This window comes from Apodemus sylvaticus, chromosome 5 (assembly GCF_947179515.1).
Source record: "Apodemus sylvaticus chromosome 5, mApoSyl1.1, whole genome shotgun sequence".
Taxonomy (NCBI): Eukaryota; Metazoa; Chordata; class Mammalia; order Rodentia; family Muridae; genus Apodemus; species Apodemus sylvaticus.
The window spans coordinates 34,600,600-34,612,726 of NC_067476.1; the positions used below are offsets into that span (position 1 = coordinate 34,600,600).

The following is a 12,127-nucleotide window of genomic DNA, read 5'->3' on the forward strand; positions in this document are numbered from 1 at the left end:
ATGGAGAAGGAAAACAAAGTATGGATACTCTGGTTCTTCTTAGAAAGGGGATCAAAATACCCATAGGAAGAGGTACAAAAACAAAGTGTGGAGCAGAGACTGAGGGAAAGAGCATCCAGAGACTGCCCTACCTAGGGATCCATCCCATATCCAGTTACCAAACCCAGACACTATTGTGGATGCCAACAAGTGCTTGCTGACAAGAGCCTGATATAGCTATGACCTGGAAGGCTCAACCAGTGCATGACATATACAGAGGAGGACACTCTCAGCCAACCATTGAACTGAGCACAGGGTCCCCAATGGAGGAGCTAGAGAAAAGACCTAAGTGGTTTGCAGCACCATAGGAGGAGCAAAAATATGAACCAACCACTCCCCTCAGAGTTCCCAGGGACTAAACCACCAACCAAAGAGTACACATGGAAAGACCCATGGCCCAGATGCATAGGCAGCAGAGGATGGCCTTGTTAGATAGCAAAGGGAGGAGAGGCCCTTGGTCCTGTGAAGGTTATATGCCCCAGTATATAGGAATGCCAGGACAGGGAAGCAGGAGTTTGTGGATTGGTGAGCAGAGGGAGGGTTGATGTGTTAGGGGTTTTCAGGGGAGAAACCAGGAAAGGGGACAGCATTTGAAATGTAAATAAAGAGTATATCTAATAAAAATAAATAAATTTATACTCATTGTCTCCATATGCTCATGGACATCTTAAAATACAAATAAATTCAGTCCAACTTAAAATTTTTTCTGTAATCTTTTATAATTTCAAAATAGTTAATGAATTCAAAATCAAGGTTTAGTGTACCATGCAGATTAGATAACATGGACCTTCCATGGCCTGTGCTTTGGCAAAGTGCCATGTTGATGGCTGTGGGTTATACTGCCACTGGAGACCAAGTAGAGGTCCTTGATACATGCTGATGCTGAAGACAATGTGGGTGTTGTCTGTTCTGTTGCCAGATGCCATAGATCCATGATACCAGTTACTGTAAAGAAGAAAACTATTTGTGTATGATACAACTTAGGATGCACAGTTGAGAAAGAGGGACATAGAAGGGTTCTGTGATAACCCTTACTCCCACCCCACTCTCCCACAAAAGTACCAGCCTAAAAATGAAACCATCAAATAGAACTCTTAAAAATTTTGATATGGATGCTGAAGTGTATATCTTTCCACACCTTCTGGCTCTGGGAGGGGGTTCCAGTGATGAAGGACTCAGCTTCCTTTAGAGGGGTGGTCACTGGGAGATTGACCATGCACCAGTGTGTGTATGGACAATACAGAAAACAAAAAAAATGGGCTTTCCCCCTGCCAGGTTTTCTTTTGTGAGAAGTTACATGGTTTGGAGAGTAGACATGGGGGGACTGGGATGTGAGAATGATAGGGATGCTCGATGAGAAATTCCCAAATAATCAATAAAAAATGATATGTTGGGAAAGTAAAAGAAAGTCATCATGAACCTTGATATCTCAGTTTTACTGACTCGTATAATAGGTCAAAGGGCAGAGGTGGGTTACACTACTCGGAATAGAGGGGTCAACAATGAAAAATACTGAACAGTCTGGAGGCAATGAGAATCAGGTAACAGGGACAAACATAAATATTCAATATATGTGTCCTCAAATAAATCTTTTAATTTTAATATTTAAAAGAATAGTTCACTTAATTGTCATGATCCTTCTTATTAACTTATTTATACAATATCAATGTTTACATTTTAAATGAATTTTTGCAGCATATATTTTATTTCTTATATGAAATCATAATAAGCCATCTAATATCACTTGACTTATCTGTGACAAATATTTGTCAAAATTAATCAGGTCTGATCATTTATGCACCTTCATAATAAAAGAAATGCCTCACTCAGAATATATTTAAATAAATATATCTGCTAGATGTGGCCCATAATTGTAGTTCTCTTTTTTTGGCTGAAAGTGAATGTTTTTGCTAGGTAAATAAATCATACCAGAGCAGCTTTTTGTCTATCTTAGAAATAGTTCAAAATAAAAATAATTATTATACAGACTATTATACACATTATAATAATTATTATAAGACTCACCACTGTTCCGCTTGAAATATCCTTATAAAAAATGGTTCCTAAAACATTTGTGAACATGGTGTTTTCCACAAATGATTTATCTTTCCTTGTCTAGTTTTTAACTATGGACATAGAAGTAGAGTTATGAGAAGATTTCCAACTTAAACTGAAATTAAAGCTGCTACTATGACTATTACATGATTAGGGCTTTTGAATGAGGAAGTTCATTCTTAATGCAGAAGGAAATGATTTCATATTTCATCATTATTTTATTACATTAGTGAACACTTAGGAGTTTGGCCAATTGATTCCAGGAAACATTTGTGATGGTAACATGTGCCAGATACCCTCTTATTGTGCTAGTGGTGTGACATTAATGGATGTGTGGAATGCTTTGTAAGGATGATAATTGGAAAAATAAAGAATTTTATTCCACATAAGATCCTTTCCCTAAAAACAGTGCAGGAATGGCACTGATTATATATGTCTATCTTCTGATTAAATGATTTCTTTCTTTTTTTTTTAAATTTGGTTTTTTTGAGACAGGGTTTCTCTATAGAGCCCTGGCTGTCCAGGAACTCACTCTGTAGACCAGGCTGGCCTTGAACTCAGAAATCTGTCTGCCTCTGCCTCCCAGAGTGCTGGGATTACAGGCATGTGCCACCACCACCAGGCAATTTTTCGTAGAGAAGTTTCCTATAGCAAGGTATACCCATAAAGTCTCATGATCACAACCACTCGAAAGAGAGCTTAGCAATGATGTAACCAGTGGCTGTACCAAAGTGGACAGTGAAAAGTCCAGAAAGCCTCAGCCCCATACAAAGAATTAGAGGCAACTAAGGATAGCTGGAAACAGAAGAAGGAATCTTTCACAAAACAAACCAATTGTACTAGGGCCAAAAGTTCAGCCTCGCAAAAATACAGACAAATAACATTATATGAATTGAACCTGTGTGTGTATGCAATAACAATTACTGTTTCAAAAGGGAACTATTGCTGGGCAGTGGTGGCGCACAACTTTCATCCCAGCACTTGGGAGGCAGAGGCAGGTGGATTTCTGAGTTCGAGGCCAGCCTTGTTTACAGAGTGAGTTTCAGGACAGCCAGGACTGCACAGAGAAACCCTATCTTGAGAAAAAAAAAAAGACAAGACAACTATTTAGAGGAAGAATAGAAGAACTGGAGGGAAAAAAGAGAAGGTAGAAATGTAATTAACTTATAATTTCAAAAATTAAAAATAAAACAAATTCTGAAGTATTACCTTCTTGTTTTGACACATAATTTAAGACTTTTGCTTTCTTCCTTGAAGTCTACAATTTTTTTAACCTCTTTATGTCATGGATTTATCCTAACATCACTCTATGCTTATTACTGTAAAATAAAAATGATATTTATTTTTACTTTTGCAAATTTTGTAAGTAAATAGCTGATATTACACTATTAGGTAATGTTGAACAGACTTAAAAATTGAATACAACATAGAATAAAATTGGATCGTCTCTAATTTTAGGAGCCACTGCTAATTTTCCCTACATTATTTGAATCTTTTCTACAAATATAAGCTTATTTTATAACATTGTTTTCTGTGTTTTGAACAGATACTAATTTTTCCCAGATCATGAAACATTTCTGCAGTACAATTTTAATGATACAGTTTTCCCTGACCTAGTTAATATTTTTGGTATATAAATATAAATTGGTGAGACAAGATATTACATTTGTGCGTGTACTGATAAACTCATCTGTAAGTTATATGCATTGTTTTAATAGCCTGGGCAGATAAATCTGTGAGAAAATATTTATTTTCACAAAAGAATTTATGTTTGAAATGGATTCGCAAGTCATTCCTGAGTTTTGAAGGCAAAATAGGTGCTATTAGAAAACAGTGGTAGCATTTTATGTGATATAAGTACGCCCAAAGAGAAGACAGTAGTGTTCTACAGAGTTGATCCAAACTATTGTGTTTGGTGTCACCCTTAGTATATTTTGTACTCTTCCATATGGTCTTTAAATGGACATTTAGAGAAAACACATTTTATGATTTAGGAGACTGTGAGGAGGGAAATAGTAAGGACAAGATGAGCAGAAGGTCTAAGACACCTTGGGTATCCTTTATATCAAAGTCTTTATCAAAAAATGTATCAAACTCTGGCATGTTACTCTCATACCTTCAACACACATAATAAGTATTATAAAAATGAAAAGGCCAAAGTATGTGTCTAGGATACATAGGGAAAAACAGGTTAATATTAACTTACCTCAGTTTAGCAAGTATTCTGTTGATAATCTTTGGTCCTTTAGAAAAATAAATAAGCTAAATATGAATTATTCCTGATGGCAGAGATATGACACAATAGCCAGGGATGTGCTCATTCAAATTCTATTGAAAACAGATTTATGAAGGATAAGACAAAAGTACTATCTTTAGACAATTGATATATTAGTAATAGACTGTTGCTTGCATATCTATGAGAACGACTAAAGTTAAAATTTATAATTTATCATAACTCTCATATTAATAGTGATGGATGTGAATGAAGCATTGCCTTGTTAAATGGAATAAATATTTCCGAAGCACAGAAACAGTAGCAGTAGATTTGACAGTGCTGTTTTGGGTAGGATAATTTTTAAGACCATATTTTGAAAGCATTATATATGTGATAATGTTTTGTTTTTTGTTTAGTATTTAGGTCATCAATATGTATCAGGTATTACTGAGTTCTTTCAGTGAATAAAGCTACTAACTTAAAACAAAATTAATATATTTCACTGCACACTATCTTCTGGGAATAAAGTCCATTTCTCCTACAAATGTCATCATTTGTGACAGAATTCTGAACAAAGTAAAAAGATGGCCATAATACAAGCTGCAAGAACAAATAATACTATTAATATTTGGTAATTAATTTGATATATTGGTAAATTACTTCCCTTATATTTTGTTTGTCCTTTATGAGAACATGCAGATTAAATCAGTTTTCTTCCTCTCCTAAAAATAGTTCCATGTTAAGTTAAATGACAGTGCTAAAAAAAAAAAAAGCTCATGAAATAATTATGCACTTATGATAATTCTAGGGCATTTAGATGATGTTGAATTAAATGTTAATCATTTTAATGATTTTTCCATAGAATGAGCAGAAGGTAACTTGTAATAAACATGTTAATTACTTTTTGTAATCTAAACCAGTCTTTCAATGAGAGCATTTCTGCCCACATATACATCAATCATAGAGAAACTAGAAAGGAGATTTAGCTGCCTTCTCTCCATAGCTGACACTTTGGCATACTGATTGTGGTGTCTATTAGGGGAGATAGGAAGAATAAATATTTTATGGCAATTCATTTTGACTTTGTCCTTTGGCTGTGTAGAATTGTATTTTGTAGTATGTGGTACTCTTATGCTATAAAGTGTAACAGAATGTTCCCTGTCCAATTACTTTAAATATTAATACATCAAGAAGCCTATAACTGGACAGGAGAAAGAGAGGTGGAGTGGAGAGTTTCAGAGATTGGGACAGAGGACAAGGAAGAAAAATGGAAGAGGAACTGGGCAATCCAGATTCTGTGTGGCTTTAAATAGCCACAGGTAGTTATGATTATCTTATAAGGGATAGATAATTACAGGACAATTTGTTTTATATAGGTGAGGAATTTATATCATTATCAACTGGCTTTGAAATTATTGTTTGGGCATCTTGAGTATTGAGAATTTATTGATATTTAAATCTGACTGATTAATTATAAGCTTTTAGAGTTTTGATTTACTGGGTTAAGGGGAATTGTGACCGCCAACCACAGGGGGTGGATGGCTGAGTAGGTACAAGCAACTCTGAGACAGGCGAACCAGAGAAGGGAAGACTGCCAAATGGAACAGACTACCTGGCAGAGAGTAGCTGGGTGTAATGCAGGAACTCTGTGTCTTTTTAAAAAATATTCCCCATAACAATAAAGAGGACAAGAATCAATAGATAAGAAAACTAACAGTTACTGTTTAAAAGTATAGCGTGTCATAAATAAACCACATAAACAAATTGCTTATTGTTTCCCACATCTTATCTATGCTATTTAGAGGACCACTTCTCTCATTTTTCTTTCTTTCTTTTTCTCCACTAGCAAGATGCATTCCTTCAGGTACAATCCAGAAAAAGAAGAAGAAAAATACCTTTGAATCCACACTATAATTAGTTACTGTACTTACCCCCCACCCCTTTTGGAAGGTGAGAAACATCAACCAGTAGGGCTTCCCATACACATATAAAACATTCTTGAAATATCAAATACATTTATTATCTTTGATGAAGAAAATTCATTTACCTTTGTAGAGGAGATACAAATTTTGATAAATCATAAGCTGCTTTTTTCTCCACTAAGGTACTAAGATGGCTAAGGATAATAACCATGTGTGCCTAGTTATTTAACCACGAACAATTTGTTCTTACCAGGACATTTTTCTTTGTAGTATAATAGATTTTTGCCACAGGTATAAGGAGTGCAGGGGTTCAGAGTAATATATTAAAATATACCAATTTGGTAAATTGATTATTTCGATCTGTAGGCACTTAATAAACAACGCATCCAGGGGGAACTCTCTGACCTCTAATCCTAAATTTTACTTAATAAAAGGTGTCACAAATGACCTGTCATGACTGTGGTTCCCTCACTGTACTAAGACAAGTATCAACAATTAGAAAGCCAAAGTCAACACTAGTTCAAAGTCTTAAGTTTGCCGAGATTTGCAATGTTTCCTAGCCTCTGCTCTACTACTGACTTCCTTATCAAAGCTCTTTGTCCTGCAATATACCCACAGCATCTACAGAAAGGAGTACAACCCTGTCTCTATCTCCTTTTCACTTCTAAATATTATCAAGTATGCATATTATCATGTATGCATATAAAATGTGTGCTTTTCTCTTGTTAGAATATCATATATATGTTAAATTATTTTGCTGTATGCATTACCCAAGAGGGTAAAAGGATGCATTTCTTCCCTAGAAACCATATTCCATAAACTGTTAATCCAGACTTGCTTTATCAAAGAACAGGCTAGCATTTTATGCCAAAATTTTATAGTATATTTTTTCTAATTGATATATTTTTTTATTCGATATATTTTTAATTTACATTTCAAATGATTTCCCCTTTTCTGATTGATATATTTTTATCATATAAAATCCATTCATTTTGATATCGATAAGCCTACAGTAAAAATGTGTAAAAAAAATACATAAGGAGAATCTGTGAAGTGTTCTGTACCTGGATTATGCTGTTACTTCAGAATCCAAAGTAAACGTAGAAAGTCATTTAACATTTTCCTTGAAATAAAAACATCTATTCTATTTTAGAAAGTCCTTTATCCCTCAATTTCTGTCTTGATCTATTTTTTTTCATTAGGGAGTTATTCGATTTTCATTGAGCTTGTAAACTTTCTGTTGTTTCTGTTGTTGAAATCGACCTTTAAGGGCCAGGAGATCAGTGGTTAAGAGATTATAACCATGATTGAATTCCCAGCACTCACATGGTGGCTTATAACAGTCTAACTCCAGTCTTATAAATTTATTTATATAATTATATGCATATAATTACATATAATATACTAAGAATATTATAACATAATATATGATATATGATATATATCATATATATGTAACAACTACAATAAATAAACATCAGAAAACAACAAAAAACAAACCACAGAGCAGATGCAAGATGACACATAGCTTCTTGTGGTCTAGAGTCAGAGATCTAATCAAGTCTCCCCAGACCTTCCTGGCTCCAGGTATTTCATACCAGGTCAAAGATGAGGACCCATAGGAGTTCTGCTGAGTTTGGTGTATAGATGAGAGATGCCATCACCAAACTGTTCCCTATTCCTGCTCTGCCATGGTAAAGCCCAAGTATGAAATCCATGCCCAGTCTGTGAACCTTGTCAAAGCCAAGGGACATGCTAATATGTATGCCCCAATATGCCTACCCCAGACTCTGGTAATACTGAGGTCCACGGTCTGTGTTGATGCTGGAGGCCATCTCTATGTCTGTGATCCCTGTTCTTGCTGGAGGCCAGGTGGACAACTGTGGTCTGTGCTATGTCTAAAGGTTATACTGATGTCATAGTTGGGTGTCATGTTGATGGGCGTGGCTTATGCTGCAGCCTAAGACTGTGTTGAACAACAAGATCTGTCCTGATTCCTGGGAGCCAAGTTGATGTCTTGTCTGTGGTTGGTCCTACTAAAGCCACAGGCTTTGGCCCCGTGTTACCCCTGACTGCCATGTGAATATCCACAGCCTATATTGCCTCAGGAGGCCATTCTGATGACCATGGCCCATGTTCTCACTGAAGGCCATGTCTTTTGTCTGTGCTGCTTCCTATACTCATGTGGTTGAAGGCCTTGTCAATGGCCTGCACTCTAACAGAGGGCGATGATGGTGTTTGAGGTCAGTGCTGTGGCCTAGGGCTATATTGATATCCATAGTTTGCACTGCTACCACAGACTATACTGAGGTTGTAGATCTGTGCTGACAACAGATACCATATGGAAATCCATGATTTGTGTTGCCCCTGGATGTAAAAGGCAAGACAGCTTTTTTTGCAATCTTATTGATGACTACAGATTCACAGTTGAGAATAAGAGACAGGGGCTTTTGTAACAACCTCTCTCCCTTATCCCGCTTCATTCGCAACCCACCCCCCCAAAAAAGAAAGAACGCAAGTAATGGAAAAGAAGGCTTAAAATGTGATTAAGGTTGCTTATGTGTAGCTCTTCACATCTGATGGCTTCTGACAATACTGGAAGTGGAGAACCACTTGTTTTCTTTAAGGGGTGGCCATAGGGAGTTTGACAATGCTCCAGTCAGTACATGAAGAACACAAATTAGAACTGGTTTCTTTTTTATTCTTCTTTCTGTAAAAGAAGGTAGAGTGGACATGGAAAGAAGACTCAGAAGTGCATATGATCAAAATGCATGATGTGAAACTCCCCAAAAATCGTTGAAAACATTCTCTTGAGGGAAAAAAAGAAATCCAGTTTAATCAGTTTAATCAGTAGACAGGATGAAAGATATTGCTTCAATTTTCATGATTCTACGGACACTTGCTTTGTGTTACACTATAACTGTCATGTTAGAGAAAGTTAAATGTGGTGCCAAGATGAAGGTACATGCTGTGTTTGGGTGGCATCTTGTGTTCTGAATGTTTGTTAGGTTCATTTGGTTCAGAGCATATACCATTGCTCCAGTATTTATCTGTTTAGTTTTTGTTTCAATAACCTGTCATTGGTATGAGTGGCATATGGAAGTCTCCCACTATCAGTATGTGAGAGTTAATAATTGATTTAAGCTATCATGGTGTTTCTTTTATGAACTTTAGTGTATGCTCATTTGGTTCATAGACATTAAAAATTTTAATGGTCTCTTGGAGACTCCTTTCTTCAATGAGAGCTATTTCTTCTGATTAACTTTGGTTTGAAGTCTATTTTGCCTGATATTAAAATAGCTCCATTTGTTTGATTCTTCGTCCATTTATTCTTTCATATTTTTACTCTAAGTTAATGTTTAACCTCGATATTGAAGTATGTTTCTTGAATGCTGCAGAAGGATGGATTCTGATTTCTCTTCCATTCTGTTAGTCTATAGGATGATGATGATTATTATAATCATTAATCTTTTTATTCATTTATATTTCAAATGATATTCGCCTTCTTGATTTCCCTTCTACAAACTCCTCATTGAATCCCTCCTCCCATTTGCCTCTGTGAGGGTGCTCCTCTACCCACTCACGTACTCACTCACTCCTGCCTCACCACTCTAACATCCCACTATGCTGAGCATTGAAACTCCATAGCACCAAGGGCCTCCCCTTCCACTTTTGCCAGATAAAGCGATCCTCTGCTACATATGTATCTGGATCCATGGTTCCCTCCATATCAACACTATTGCTGCTGCCAAGAAGCACTTGCTGACAGGAGCCTGGTATACTTGTCCCCTGAGAGGGTCTACAAGTACCTGACTAATACAGATGCAGATACTCACAGCACACAGGCAGATTAAGCCCAGGGACCCCAATGGACAAGCTAGGGGAAGGACTGAAGGAACTGAAGGGGATAATCTATATGTTTTAATTGAGGAATTGATACCAGTGTTCTGAAAGATATCAATGAGCATTTTTTGTTGACTTCTGTATATTATTGTAGTGTGTGTGTGTGTGAGAGAGAGAGAAAGAGAGAGAGAGAGGGGGGGAGGGAGAGTGTTGCCTCTTTTGATTTGCTAGTCAGGAAATTATTTATTCCTTGTGTTTTCTTGGATGTGGTTAACCTCTTTATAATTACACACTCCTTCTAGGACTTTCTGTTTGGCTGGATTAGTCAATAGATAATGCTTAAATTTGATTTATCACAGAATGTCTTTTTCCCCCCATATATGGCTATGGAAATTGTTACTGGTTTTAGTAGTCATGTAGTGTTGTCTTGTATCTGTTATCTGTTAGAGTCTTTAATATATAGATATAGATATAGATAGATATAGATATAGATAGATATATAGATAGATGTAGATGTAGATGTAGATGTAGATGTAGATATATAGATATATAGATATATAGATATATAGATATATAGATATATAGATATATAGATATATAGATATATAGATATATAGATATATAGATATATATAGATATATAGATATATAGATATATAGATATATAGATATATAGATATATAGATATAGATAGATAGATAGATAGATAGATAGATAGATAGACAGAGATAGATAGATATAGATGTAGATGATAGAGATGGAGATAGAGATAGAGATAGAGATAGATAGATAGATAGATAGATAGATAGATAGATAGATAGATAGATCCATGCCCTACTGAGTTTCTGCATCACCAATGAGAAGTCACATGTCAGTCTAATGGGTCTGCTTTTGTGTGTTACTTGGTTATTTCCTCTTGCAGATTTTATGTTCTTTCTTTGTTCTTATCATTAGTGTTTTTATTATTATATACTAAGGGGGTTTTCTCTTCCAGTAAAATCTATTTTGTGTCTGTATACTTCTCATTCCTTTATAGGTATCTCCATTAGTTAGGGACATTTCTTCTGTGATGTTTTAAAAACATATTTTCTTTGCGTCCTACTTGGGTTTCTTTCTTATTTCTCTATTCCTAGAGGAATAAGAAGGAATGGAGTCATAAGAATTTCACAGTGTTCCAGATTTTCTGTAAGTTTTGTTCCAGGATGTTTCCAGATGTAACTTTTTCTTTTTTTCCTGTGTATGTTTATTCTGTTGTGTCTCCAATGTCTGAGCTTCTTTCTTCTACGTTTTGTATTCTGGTGGTGTGGGTTGCCTCTGAGATTCATGTTTGTATTCCTAGATTTTTCATTTCCAGATTTTTCACAATTTCAGTTTTCTTTATTGATTCTATTTCTTCTTTCAAGTATTGAGCTATTTTATTAATTTCATTGCACTGATTGTGTTTTCATAGATTTTAAGAGATTTTTTCATTTCGTCGTAAGAACCTCTATTATAATATAAAGGCTATTTTAAGTACTTTGTCTTCTTATACTTTTATGCTTTGATCCTGAGAGTCTATACTATAATAGGGTTGCTGTGCACTTATGGGACATGTTGTCCTAGCTGTTATCGTATTCTAAGCATCTAGTCATTTGTGTTTTGGAAGATTGTGATCCTAGGCTCTGATATTTGGTCTGTCTATTTTGGGTTCTTTGTTTATGTTGCCCTTGATAATTTACAAGAGTATGTGGTGGCTGTGCATGGGATTTTGAACAATGTGCCCACGAGGGATCTTTAGTAAAATAAATTTCTAGGTTGAGAGCTGACATATAGGAATGTGGATGGGCTTGGAGTGGCCAAGGAGTCCACAGTGGAAAGAAAACAAGGTATTCCACTGGTATTGGCTTAGTCCCCAGAGAATGGGCCTGCCAAATGAGGTGAGGCCACAATATGTAACCTGCTAAAAATCTGGATGTGAAATTGAGTTATTGGATTTGGAGAGGAGGAGGGAAAGACATGAAGCTCTTCTACTTTCTTGTCCAGTCTACTTGCTTTTCTAGCACATTTTGCTAGTA

At 35.7% G+C, this 12,127-nt stretch overlaps 1 protein-coding gene across 1 annotated transcript in view; it reads left to right on the forward strand.

Annotated features, from left to right (window-relative positions):
• Galnt13 (polypeptide N-acetylgalactosaminyltransferase 13) overlaps positions 1–12,127 on the forward strand; it is a 604,615-nt gene that overhangs the window by 178,788 nt on the left and 413,700 nt on the right. The gene's annotated exons all lie outside the window — the stretch shown is intronic.